Source organism: Atractosteus spatula, chromosome 13 (assembly GCF_055471065.1).
Source record: "Atractosteus spatula isolate fAtrSpa1 chromosome 13, fAtrSpa1.hap1, whole genome shotgun sequence".
Classification (NCBI taxonomy): Eukaryota; Metazoa; Chordata; class Actinopteri; order Semionotiformes; family Lepisosteidae; genus Atractosteus; species Atractosteus spatula.
In genome coordinates, this window is record NC_142718.1 from 24,497,533 (window position 1) to 24,511,616 (window position 14,084).

At 35.2% G+C, this 14,084-nt stretch overlaps 1 long non-coding RNA gene across 1 annotated transcript in view; it reads right to left on the bottom strand.

Annotated features, from left to right (window-relative positions):
- The window catches only part of LOC148821927 (uncharacterized), a 37,270-nt gene extending 29,354 nt beyond the window's left edge, over positions 1-7,916 (bottom strand). The window contains exons 1-2 of the long non-coding RNA XR_016093930.1: positions 7,815-7,916; positions 4,097-4,206 (exon numbers count right to left, since the gene is read on the bottom strand). This is a non-coding gene — a long non-coding RNA (uncharacterized LOC148821927). The remainder of the gene's footprint in view (positions 1-4,096; positions 4,207-7,814) is intronic.
- Positions 7,917-14,084: the final 6,168 nt, after the last annotated feature.

Genomic DNA, 14,084 nt, shown 5'->3' on the forward strand with positions numbered 1-14,084 from the left:
ACGACATGGTAGAAAGGACAGTAAGACACAAGGTAGAGGAGAAGTGACTGCCAGTCAGGAGGGTCCTTGTTCCAATCCACCTTTAAGACCAGATTTGAGTTAAGTATTTGAAACCTTGTGAAGAGAACTTTCCATTCTATTGTTTTTTAGGTAATTCGGATTTCCTGTATAGAAAATCCCTAGATTAAAAAAAGAGTCTCTGCTGATTAGTGGATACATTTTTAGAATAGAGAGGAAGGCTCCATTAATTTTATAGCATCTGGGTTATAAAGAGAGAGATTTAACTCTGTTTGGTAAAGATGACAGGTTTATCTCCATTTAGGGGCTGGTTTGCATTATATAGGATTCAAATCATTTTTAACATCTGATCAGGACATGGCCCTTCGTAAAGCCTTGTTTGTAAATAGCATGTTTTACATTGTGTTGTATGTTGTTTAGTTTGTGTTATATCATTAATAATAAATATCTGTTTAACCCATTGTGCCTGACTTATTACTCTTTTCACCAAATCTTTAATAAAGAACAAAGAACTCTGGTGCCTCTAATTATACCAACCACTCTGGTATATTCTTGGCAAAATCTTTACAAATATTTAATTCCACTCGGCCTATTTCTGGTAATTCTCTACATTCGTAATCCCCTATCTCTCAGAATATCCCTGCATATGTTTATACAGAGAAGCTGCCTAGAGAACAAGTCCAGAAATAACAAGTACTGTAACTTGCATTGTGAGGTACAGGCTATGCCTTGGTAGGCAAAGGGTTACCACACCTGTCAAAAACCAAAACAGATCCGTATGATCCATCAGTGTTATTATTGTTTTCACACTACAGTGTAAAGCACAGCAGGAATATCTTAACTTAGCCTTTTGTCACATTAAGAACACATTTGGTCCAAACTGCTCAGCAATCCATTGACAAAGTCCTTGAGCCAGTAGTTATTTCATTCATGCAAACCAATCTGTTCAAATTTCCACAAAACAATGGAAAGGCGCTATAATTACAATGGCACAACTTCAAATAAACAATGTTGGATTTTTTAGATTTTTCTCCTGGCACCTAACTCCAAGAGAACTTCCTAATGCCATTAACAAAAGACAATTGCAACTGACCAACCAGATCTGACTGTGGCTGTGCAGTTTGTCCAGAAGCTGATCAGGTCTATGTGTCAATAAGAATTGTGTTAATACTTTAAATGGATAAATTTTGCTAACTTCATAATGGTTCACACAGAAAATGTATCATGATTCTTACAGCATATCAACATTTCTGTTTTTCTGATTGGTATTTATGTTTAAAAAATGAGATTTAGTTCACTGGACAAGAGTGTTGCTTTTCTACATTAATACAGACAGACTGGAACGATTTACTTTTTGCTATATAAAGATGCTTTTGAAATGTTTTTCAACGTCTAAAGAACTGCCAGTAAAATACAAGTAAATAGTAAAGAATCGGAATAATCATAAACCTAGGTTCAAAGTTACAATTACCTTCATTCCAAATAAAATATTTACAAAGAAAATTATCAGAGGTTATTTTAAAATGCATAAAGAATGAAAAAAGCATAAAAATACACAAACCCTGTCAAACAGAAAAAAATCTAATTTTACTCACTTCAGCAAAATGTCTCTCATGAATTAATTCCTTGCATTTGACATTCAGATATACACCGTTCTCATTGCAGTGACCTTGATAATGCAGAATGTGCTATCAGGAGTTTTCATCTCTATCTTACCGGTGAAGAATATGTATTCAGCCTTAAATTGTGGAAAATGTCCAGATTTATGCTGCACCTGGCAGGGGATCTTTCTTTACAGGGAAGGGGTGACCATTTGCATCTTGAAAAAAAGTGTGAATACAAGATTCCCATGAAATCACAAATTCAACTGTTTGTGCCAACCTTGAATGGACAGAAACAAACAGGCTTGTTTTCACTCCCCAGCCTTTCAAATCAGAAATGTGTTTAAAAATCCCCGCTGCATGAATTTTGGTCAAATGAAGAGGAATAAACCCTTCAGAACATACTCTGCATTGACATCAATTTTAGCAGTTTTTGCAAAAGAAAATAACACCTTTTCATAGAAACAGCAGAAGTACTGTCAAAAAACACTGCACCACCATGATTAATTACCCATTAAGAGAAGTCTTCTTTTCCCCCACCTTCAAGCCTGTCCTTGCTGCTAATTACTGAAAGCAGCTGACCTTCCCATATCCTAGTTTCTTTGCCATGGCCATCATTTGTTAAACTCCATAGAGACATGCTAGACATGGAGCCAATTTATTTCTGCCCCATTCCCACTATGTTCTGAATTGCAGCCCCTAGGCTCCTCCAAGAATAAAAATGATAATTCCTACATGAAATATTTCCGTACTCCCTACAAATGCAGTACTAACAGAGATACAGGGAGGCTGCAGTGTTACCTTGTGTCCAATTTTCTTCAGAAAAACTAAATGTGAGCTTAATAATATATAGGTATAAATTTTAATGGCCTTGGATAGCAAAATAGTTACAATGAATTATGAACTCACTGATAAAGTTTTCATGGGCAATTTGCTGGGTACTGTTAATTTTCCTAATATGATCTGACAACAAAGACTGCTTGTGCCACATCTCACACACACTTAATTTCAGTATTTTCTTCACCTAGTTTATGAACATTAAAATGGTAAAAAGGCATCAGAACAGAGAATTTTCCTTCACAATAATGAAAAACATTCTTGCTTTCCTGAATAATGTCCAGCTTCTTTTGTTTGTATAATTCTAAATGGATACCCACTTTTGATTGGTGATTCCATGTCATTGCATAGACAGTTCAACCAGTCACACAAAAATACATTTGCACAATTACAGGTGCGAACTAATGCAGTCTTTCTACTTTATTAAGCAATAGATCATTTCAATATAATAATAGGAGGACCATAAATCACTACGAGACAGAATGAGAACTAATTAAACAGCCACCTAAGCACATCACTAGAATTTAGAAGAAAAAAAAACTGAAAACTAGAAAAGGCAACAATGCAACATATGACATTACAGATATTATAGAGGAAAACACATTTCAAATAAGGTCAACAGTAGTACACAAACGTATATAACACAAGAAGAATACATAACATAATATTACTAATAGAAGTGCTGAAAACCTTCCTACATCATATATATTCTTTCTCAATTATTTACTTAAAAATCTATATTGGCTGTAATGGATTTAAGGTAAATATTAAATACATATCAAAGCAAAGATTTTATACAAAATAATTCAGTATATACACCCACTTATTTGGCGATTTATCACAATGAATCTGGAAAAGATTATATTATTGATGTGCATCACTTCATTGTACAACTAAAAGTGAAGCACAATGTTTGGCTTAAGTGTGAAGTGTGATACCTGAAGGTATATTTAGTGAATGCTGAAAACAGTTTGTCAACCTTAGTCTATCAATCATCACCATTATACAAATTACAGGGCTATGTCATAATGCTTAAATTAATTTGAAACAAAAATCCCATATAATAAAAATAGCCTTAGGAGATGTGTCAATGTAGATCACACGTCATTATGGTACTGTTAATTGATACCATATGCTCTTACATTTATGATTAATTGATTCCCAAATGTATACGTTTCTAAGTAAAATAATAAAACATCAACACAGTTCAAATGTACATGCCCACAACTAACACATTCTGGTAAAGCATTCAAAACATTCTGAATACACATTGTGAACCTTTTTCACAGGCAAAACTACAACCGATCATGAGTAATTTTATGAGTATATCTAACAAAATGCATATCATAAAAGTCATTCAGCTCAAGAATTAGCAATGCCCACACAGGGTGTCAGATGAGCAATGTTGGTCCTTTTCAAAATAAATAATGGAATTATTTTGTTTTCTGCCACTAAAAGGTTGGAGCTTATTTATTGAAGTTTGCTTTATTTCAAGTACTTCATACAGTATTACAGTATGTGCACTTTCAAAAGGGTGAACTATTTTTTCACTATCCCGGTTTATTTTTTATTCTGCACTGAACTAGGCACACATACATGACAACCAGTGCTGAAACACTGCAGGTTCATTCCCTACCTACCTGGCCACTTCCATTCTCTGAGCGCTTTCAATCACTACCTGATTCTGAGCCGATTTCACATACTCATGACTCTTTCACCAGTGCCGTTTGATGTCATGGGTAGGGTGATACTATGAGAAAAACAAATACTGCACTTAGTGTTATGTTTGCAATCATTTTATACTGCACTGACACCATCCTGACAGAAGCCAAGTTTTGTTGGGCTTTTCTCTGGAAAAAGCAACAGCACAAAAAGGCTGAAGTCTGAAAAGCATCTTTTTTAACAACTGCAAACGTTAAAATGTTCACGGCAGCACACAGCTGGGTGGCCTCCTCTGTCTGGTCTGGTCCTTCCCAGATGATGTTACTATCATGCACATAAAAAATTCCATTCACTGTCTCATTGAGTCCCACAAAAGAATTAAAGAAATCCATGAATGAAAGAACTCTCAACTAAATGACATCATAAAGTGCTTAAATCACACATGACCACACTATTTTGGATGAGTTACACCTAATGTGTACACATATTAGTGTGTAATGAGTATTAACAGTATTAGTTTTCAACCCAATACATATAGTAGAGAACATGTAAGATATCTGAAAGCCCAACTGTAAAGTCAGTCCCTGCCTCAGGATGGCATCCAGACTTCTGCCATAAGAGACTAAAATCACTGTAATCAACAGTATCAATACTACATAACAGCATTATGGCAGTAAATAAACATAACGTTTGACAATTAAGGCTGAAAACAGACATCATTGTTAGGAACATGCTGAAGTTTAGAACTCACCTCAAACAGGATTTTTCAACATGAGACTTGTTTAATACAAAAAAATCATAATCATAATAATTTAAGGTAATTTTCACTTTTAGTATACTCTGGCAAGCAATTCCAAATACGGTAGCACTGATGTTGATGTGGGGAAGGAAACGTTTGTCCTTGTTTTGGATTTATTTGTTTATGTTTTGAAGCATGTTGCTATATGATTTAACTTTAATAATAATGCAAACAATGAAACCTATGGAACCCTGATAATAGTTAAATGACTGTTGAAATGTCAGATTCTCAAACTATGAAAAGGACAAAGGGAGAGGCTGCATTTCTTACAGAATGGGAATCAGCTTCACATCTCATCTGTGGCTGCTTTGGTCTATACTGTACATATTACAGAATATAATTTCTGGTAATATATAAGAACGTACAGCACTCTTCAGGTGTTAAGAGGCAATGTGCAGATTAACAAAGGCAGAACAATCAGCGCTGATGTTCATAATAGTTGTAGTCAAAAAATATTCTTAAAGAATGGAAATCTGTCTTTGAACCCAGTTTAAAGAGTTGGTTCAATGAGACAATCAATGGAGATGATTTGTTTCTATATACAGTACAAGCACTCTGCAGTGATTCCATCTGATCTAGGGTCCCTTTCTTGAATGGTTTAAAAAAGACTTAGCTTTGGATGTATGAAACAGTCAGGGATAAATACAATATAATTTTGTGATCCTATCACAGATTTTGATTTGATTCTTATCTCAACCAGAAAATCATAAAAAGCCATAAGCAAGTCTGTGCTTTCTGTGCATTGTCTGGGTGTTTCTTTTTGTTTGTTAAAAATTGCAAAACTTCTTAAATAAAATACTTAAATGTATATAGGGAAGTCAAAACAATTAGGCAAAGTTTAGTGTGGTTGATAAAAGATCAAAGTAAACCACACATCTAAAACTCCCACTGCATGTTATCTTTAACAACAATTATTACTCTTAATCTTTTTATGTTTTGTTTAAGAATTACTTATTACACACTGGCTTGAACTAATTTGTTACTATGGTCATGTGCTATGCTGCTACTTTTCAAAAACTCAGATTAATGTTTTAAACAATGCAATCTCAAATATTGCATCAAGTCAATCATTTAGGCAGTTTATTTAATTTGGGCAATGCATATACCATTCAAGAAAATCTGCATAATAGTTCAATTTAAACAGTCACAGAAATACATAAAAGAGGCAAAATGTATTTTTAAGTGGCCTGAATTATTCTGACAATTGAGGACTAAACAGCTATTTGAATCCACACTGTACCTCTTGCAATAACTAGAACATGCAGTTAAGCTTTAAATGAAAATATACTTTAGCAGTTTGAAGAAAACAAATTTGTATACTAAACAACACATAATACAATTATCGCTTCAAGAATATGGTATTTCTGAACACTGCCTTTCAGTCAATCTAAGTGTTAAGTAAAGTATCCACATGTACCATAAAAACCATAAAAATTTAAAAATAAAACAACACACCATTTACTAGGTAACTACACCTTTATATGTAGGACTTTCTAAGGTCATCCAAAGCAATATCTGTGCCCAACAAAGAAAAAAAAACTCAGACAGATGATAACAGCAAGAGACCCTTTTACCATCTGCATGAATTTTGGCAGAAATAAAATATCAAATTCAGCTAAACACTTTTTATTGTATTTGATCAGTACAAAAGAACAGGCAGTCAGAAGTAACTACTGTATACCATTTGAAACTTACAAATATGACTAAAATCCATGTGCTCTACTTCTAAAATGGGCCAGCACTTGCATATTAAATTCCTCTCCAAAGAATTATTAATTTTTCTAGGGCTTATCCCAAGAAACAAAGCGCTGTTTTGGTGAAGCATGTACAGTAACTGGTCTTCATACAAACTACCATTGCTCAATAAATTAAACAACATGGTCTAAACATACAGTTTCTGTTGCCAGTCATTTGACTAATCATGTAAGAAAGCTGATCAGGAAACGTAACGATAGGTCATTTTATGTTGATGCATCTTTATACTATATATAGAGCAGAAAGACTGATATAGGACCAAAGAGGATTAGAAATAAAATGTGACTCTGGCTACCCACTACAGCTTGTCAGATTGAAAAGGTACTTTCAAAAGGACACATTTAAATCCTCTCCCTTTCATACTTCAGCTCTTTAAAACATTAAAATATTAACGACTACTTACTACAAGAGTACAGATCGTAGAAAACATGACAGTAAAACCTGTAGTATTCTAAAGACTAAAATGTGTTAATATGATCTGTAAAAATATACATTTTTGCTTTTCCTGTTTCCATTGTGTATATGAATGACTGAAAACTAGAATTTTCACGAATGAAAAAAAATAGTTAGAAAAGCAGCAAATTCTGAAGTGGCAGAAATGTAAAGGTACAGCGGAGTTTGGTTAATAACGTGTTTTTCGTCAACCTGGAAATTGTAACCCTTATGTGTTGAGCATTCGGTTCGTATTTTCTTTTAAAAAATCTACGAACAAAGTATAGCATATAAATATCTTTTGAACCCTTAGTGAAACATAAAGAATGAAAAACACTGTTTCACAAAAACACCTTCTGAAAACCAGTTTGAGGTGTGTACAGTACATGAATGCAACAGAAACGTGAATAAAAAACTTTGGCATTGGGATTGGGATACTGTTATCTGCACAAAGAATTCATTTAAAAGTGCCAAAAGTTTATAAACTCACCTTACATTATAAAACGCTTGTACTATATAAAGACAAAAAACGACTACAAACAAATCACAATGCATCTTTTTTTACTGTGTATGACAGGTCGTTTCTGGTGCTTGCCTCTCACATGCCCCTACAGCATTCTGAAACTCCGTTCGAAAACGTATGCAGGCAAAACTTTACTTAACGTATGAATTAAGCAGCGTGTTGCAAATCAACAAATGTATTTACTTACCTGTAATATGCTGTAACTCTTTGCCAATATTGAAGTTATTTAAGTTTGTTCTCGTAGTGAGCAGGTTGAACTGTTCTCTTCTGACTTGCTCTCGGAATGTTTGACAATAATGATGTAGTGCGCTCTGGTTAGCCTAGGATCTTTCTACGCATGCTCATCCCGAGCCCTTAAGGGGCAACTGTACCTGAACACAGAAATGTCCTACTTTCTCTTTGCTTGCTCTGTGATAGTGTCTACTGCCTATTTTTGTGGTGAGCTCTGGATATCAGTGGAAATTTTATACAACTTAAAATATTTTGTTTCAGCTATATTTTGGCGCTCTCTCGTACATAGAGTATCAAGAAATATATATAAAGCTATAATTTTTATTGCTGAACTTGAGACAATATCACAATTTGTTTGCAGTCCAATGCCCAAAATGTGGGTAAATGAGGGTAAATGATTTTTCCATACACATTTAGGTACTGATTTAAAAATGTCTTATATTGCTTCACATTCTTACATACACAAATTCTAACAACCCCCCTCAAAACAGTAAGCTTTTGAATATGGCTGAACATTTTTACTGCCGCAGAGTGGAAAATGCTTTTTTGTCTTTATCCAGCACACTTTTTTTATTATCTAATTTGGTTTGTATTAAATCGATAGTTAGGAAAACTCTGATGTACAGTGCATTTTATTAGCCTATTCCCTTACTCTGAGTAGAATATATACATATATAATGTACATATATAATATACATATAATGTAATAAGGATGTACTAAATACAAAAAAACACACATACTGTAGCAGAGGGAAGGGCAACAGACCCAAGGATGTATGTAAGTCTGTATGATCTGTCTTAGTGAGATGAGATAAGGAGGCCACTGTGTAAAATGAAGACATACGTTTAAAAGGCAAGGTCCACTGGACACTGGAGAGATGGCTCTTTGTTGTAAGTAATATGGTGTCGCGTACAGTATCTGGTGTTTTGCTGTGCTGGAAGAAGGGGGATGGGAGTTGTGCTTCTTTAGAAAGTAGGCCATTTCTGTGTATGACTATTAAAGCCTACTGTAAACTGCAAATACAACCCAAGCAGGATATCCCATAACCTCAAAATATGGTCTTCATACTCTAAGTACAAAACCCCTACTTGTTCATATTTTGAATGATGGTGGAGTTTAATTGTGCATGAATTCCACACAAAACACTGTGTAAATGAGCATTATTTTGTTTGTGAAAAAATAAATATAATTTATATTTATCAATTAAATATCAATTCCGCATAATGAGAGACAGTCAACTTCTTAAACAAACTTACCTTTAAAAGGAGGTTCATTTTTAGGGCATAATCTACTGTTCAGAATGTTGTTGAAATTGTGATTTCTTCTGTGCTAGCTCTTAGAAATATGTGAATCGCAAAGCTATGTGACACATCAGTAATGATTTTACAAGATGTGAAAAAAAGACTATTTCACATCTTCTTAATTGTATGGTGTAGTAATGGTCTTTGCTGGAAAGGCTCTGTAGTAAAGTCAGAGTTTAAATATAGTGCTCTAAGAGAGAACCCACAGTCTCCACCCTTGCCAGTAACTTTTCTGTGGTGTTCTTGGGTATACTTCTTATAATATTAATTCTCCCAGTCTCTTTTTTTTATTTTACTCACTCAGAGGGCATGAATCATGTTGTCCTTAAGTTGCTTTCAATATGCCCTTTTACCTAAAATATTTCCACCTTCTGCATTACAGATTTTCAAAGAAATGTTCCCTGCATACCTGAGTTACATTCTGGAATTAAAAACAGAGGTATACAAAAGTTCATTTATAAAAGTTCATTTAATATCATTGAACGTAACATAAATTTGGGTTCCATACTCCAAAACGTCATGAAAGATTTTTCTATGATTTTTTTAAGTAGGAACTCTTATCAGAGCTGACTCAAAGAGATCATCCGAATGCTCCGGGCCCAGACTACCAGACTCAGAGACAGTTTTTACCCCCGCACTATCAAACTATTAAACTCCCAGCCTCTCTCACTCTCACCTCACCTCTCACCTATGATCTGAACCTCACAGTGCCTTCTTCCTTTCTTACCAAAAACCCAAACACACATTGAAAATCTACCTCTACCATACATGTCAAAAGCTCACTCCCCATAATTTCTATCCCTTTATTTCATTCTGTTGATGCATGTTTTTGCACATAACCTGTTACCTTTTTGCTGTTTTGCACATCGCCTGTTGTTGTTTTTTGCACACTGCCTGTTGTCTCTGTCTTTCTTTTGTTATACAATTGTATTGTTGTTGTTGTTGTTGTTTTTTCTTTGTACTACTTATGTCCGAGAGCTAGCTAAATAGCATTTCGTTATACCATATACCTGTATATGAGTATAATCACAATAAACTTGAACTTGAACTTGAACTTGAGATGAGGGTTCAGGTATTGCTTTGACACAATGAGCAAATGCATATGCTTAGTTAGTGTGCACACTGTGTATGAAGCCTCGATAACTCTCTGTTGCATAATACTGTAGTGATTTTATTTCTTAGAATTTACATCTACTTTTTCTGTACTGTAAAAACACATCTTGACTGAGTTGTAAGGGGTTTGTAATACCTCCATTGTAGTATGTTATCTTAACTTTAGCACTCAGTTTCACATATTCTTGATTACCTGACATGCCACAACAAGCTCTTGTGTACGTCAGTACTTTAACCATTTTTAGTCAGGTCTGTGTTTTAGAAGATCTCCTAGCAGATCATTTGCAAGATAGATTATATTACAGAAATTCACAAAAAAGAATATCTGACTTTTTAAAGCATATAAAACATAATGTGCTTTTCTCACATACAACAAAGATGTAACAGCACACTTCATCTCTTTACTGGAGTTCTTTCAAACAGAGTAATCAATTAGATAGCAGGCGTGAAATTACAGTGTCTCAACTGAAATTAACTCCTGATGCTATAGTGTTACATTCCTCAATAGGGACACTACTGTGCGTCTCTGCCATTCTGTATGAAGAGGTTTGGAAGTGAGTTCAGCCAAGCAGCATTTCTACTGCTCTGTTGTTGAAAATATACAAAATCATATGTGTGTTTCTCTTAATTTGCTGAAGGCTAAAAAGATCCTTAAGCGGAGCATTGTCACATTAGTGAGCCATTTCCTTCATCATGCTTTATCTAGGGAATGGATTTTGTTCTTTTTGAAAAGATTCTATATCAAAATTAAAATTTTCCAGTGGAAAAAAAAAAGTTTCATTTCAAAACACCACCAATATTAACTAATAGAATAAAGAAATGAAAATTCAGTCAATATTAGATTAACTAAAATAAAAAAAATATTACATGCCCAAGTATTAAGCAACATGTTAGGGTATCAAGAAAAAGCTAGGAAGTTAGAATGTTGAACAATAAAAAAGCAAATAATTTAATACATAAGATGACAATAAGACAGTAATAAAGAACACCAATCAGAAATTGTATTTTATTTACTCTTTAAAAGATTACTTTATTGGAGGTTGCAGCAATCCATAATAGAGGGAAAAGGGTTTAAACCCTGTCCCAATATCATTTCCTGCTTCTCTGACAAAAGAGGATATACAGTCTTTCCTTTCTTAGAGAAAAACAACTTAGTCTATCATCAATAAGACTACAAAGTATCCATTTTTTCTGACACTTTGAAATCTAACTTAATATGGCCATGTAGCAAAAAAGGACATTAAAGCCTCAAGTCACTTAGATACATCAAATTTTAAATAATGATTAATATTTTAAAGGAGAAGTAGAGAAGATTGCTGAAGTCCTGAACCTCAGTGAGCCATTCTCAGGATATTATTTTGTTTATACCAAACATGGAAACAACACAGTGTTTAGTATCACTGCCTCACTACGCTGGGGCCCTGGGTTCAATTCTGGATCTGGGGTGCTATCTGCGTGGAGTTTGTATGCTCTCCCCATGTTCACGTAGATCTTCTCTGGGTGGTCTGGTTTCCTCCCATAATCCAAAAACATACTGGTAGATAAATTGTCTTCTGGAATAATTGTCCCTGATATGAGTGTGTACCTATCTGTGTTTCTGTCTGTGTATGCCCTGTGATGAACTGGCATCCTGTCCAGTGTGTACCCTGCCTTTTGCTCATTGCTTCCTGAGTTAGTCTCCAGGTCCCTGGTAACCCTAAATTGCATAAAGTGGCTATAAAAAGGGAGGATGGATATGATACTGTATGTAATTTTTAAATTATTCCTAAATGCATTTTTATTACACGGTTCTTTTGCAATTCTCCCACAGGATCTATGCGTATTTCTATGTAATACATAAGAAAAAAAAACGAAACTGAGGACATTGCAGTTACTGTAATTAAACCTATAAATGCTGCTGGAAGCGGTGTTGATAGACCAGTAAGTGGCACTCTTCCCTCTGCAAAACCATTTCCAGACAAATTCCCTTTTGTTCTGACAGGGAACATTGTGCTGTAGAAGGTGTCATCTTTCAGGTGAAATGTTAAACCAAGATCCATGTCTACTTGGTAAAGATCTTGTGGCAGTATCCCTAATAGATTCCCTAATAGGTGTTAACTCCAGTTACTCCACTACTGTTGACTAAATTTAATTGTGGATTTACACAATCTGCCCTACCTAGAGAACAGCCTTGATTCAATTTGTGAAGCAATTTATTACTTCTTCACATGTTAGCTGATTTCTGTCCAGTCCTAGTCAGAGTGTCTTTGATCAAACAATTGAGTAATCTTCTGCTCCCTACTTTTAAGTGTCTATAAGGCCCCTGGTAATAGGTGCCAATGCTATTTTCATCCTGAATACACTTCTTTTGTGAATAACTCCTTTTAAACTAATCTGCTTTTATGGGCTTTACAAAACTTCATAAAAGGGCAGAACAAGATTATGAATCAGCATAATGAGTTACATTATTTCAAGACATTTAAGAAAAAGAAAACGGTATAGGACATAAATATATATACAGAGATTATTGTAAGAAAGTGAAAACTTAGTGTTTCCCTTATGATCCACATATACATTATGTTCAGACATGAGGTTCTCTACATGTGGAATTGTCTGATGCAGTTATACAATTTGGCTTAATTTTCCCCAAATCAGTCAACAGGTACTGTGGAAGTTAATATACAGATCTCTGCTGAACTGCTGAATAGGCACTGCCATCATAATGACCTGCGGCCTCGCCATTGTGGAGAAGCTTGTGTGTCTTATTTGCCTTGATAACTCAACTGGCAGACTCAGCCTAACAAAATGTTTATGATGAACTCGTCAGGAAACCAATTGGTAGAATAGGAGGATCCTTATGCGTAACCGTGAATCTCGCAGAATGCAGAGTAGCACAGGGACAGTCCAAAAGACGTAATCCAGGGGCTTGGTCAAATAGGGAGGTAAAGAGTCCCGTAACGAGGGAAATTCAAAAAGACAATCCAAAAACGAAATCCAAAAGGTGTGGTCAAAAGGCAGGACCAAAATTAGGTACAAGGAGATCAGTCAAAAGGTTTAGAAATGCACACAAGAGAGTTCTACTGGAGGCTTCTCAATAGTGAGCAAGGGTTGGTGTGTGAGTGAACTTTAAATACTGAAAGGAAAGGGATGTGGTTGGATAACTGGTTCGGGAGTGAGAATTTGTGGAATCTGGTGCATGTGGGAATGTGATGGGTTCAATTAGGAATGAGATTGTGAAACAGTGGGTTTGGGAATACAACGCCGTTTGCAAGGGAGAGTGTGGGACGTGACAGGAATGGAATGGCGTTTGCGAGGGAGAGTGTGGGGCGTGATAGAACTCTCTAAAGTGGGAGGGAGGAATGATAGAGAGCACCTCCTTTGGCCCAAATCACAAACTCATTATAGACATGCAATGTTGGCATTGATCGTGAAACATCAAAGTCTGCTTATTATCGGTAAAATGCAAAGATTCAAGCTCGACTGCATCTGGTTGCATGAAAACCAATGACAGTAACATTATCATGCATTCAGAAAGACAGATTTACAAAAACTGTGAAGAAGCTGTCGTGGTCACCAGCATGAGTGTACAAGACTGCAGATTAACTGTGCATTAGAGGAAGAACCTCCAAAGAAATGAATAGCCCATAGCAACTGAATATGAACAAGCTTTAGAATTTCCCACAGGTACTGCAGAGACCAAAGTCAAATGAGCCAGAAAATTCTTAAGGTTGTACAGTATAGACACCTTCAACATTACCACTGAACCACAGAGATCACAAGACGTCTGTGCAGAGTCCATGATCATGAAAAATCACCCAAGAAGAGGTATAGA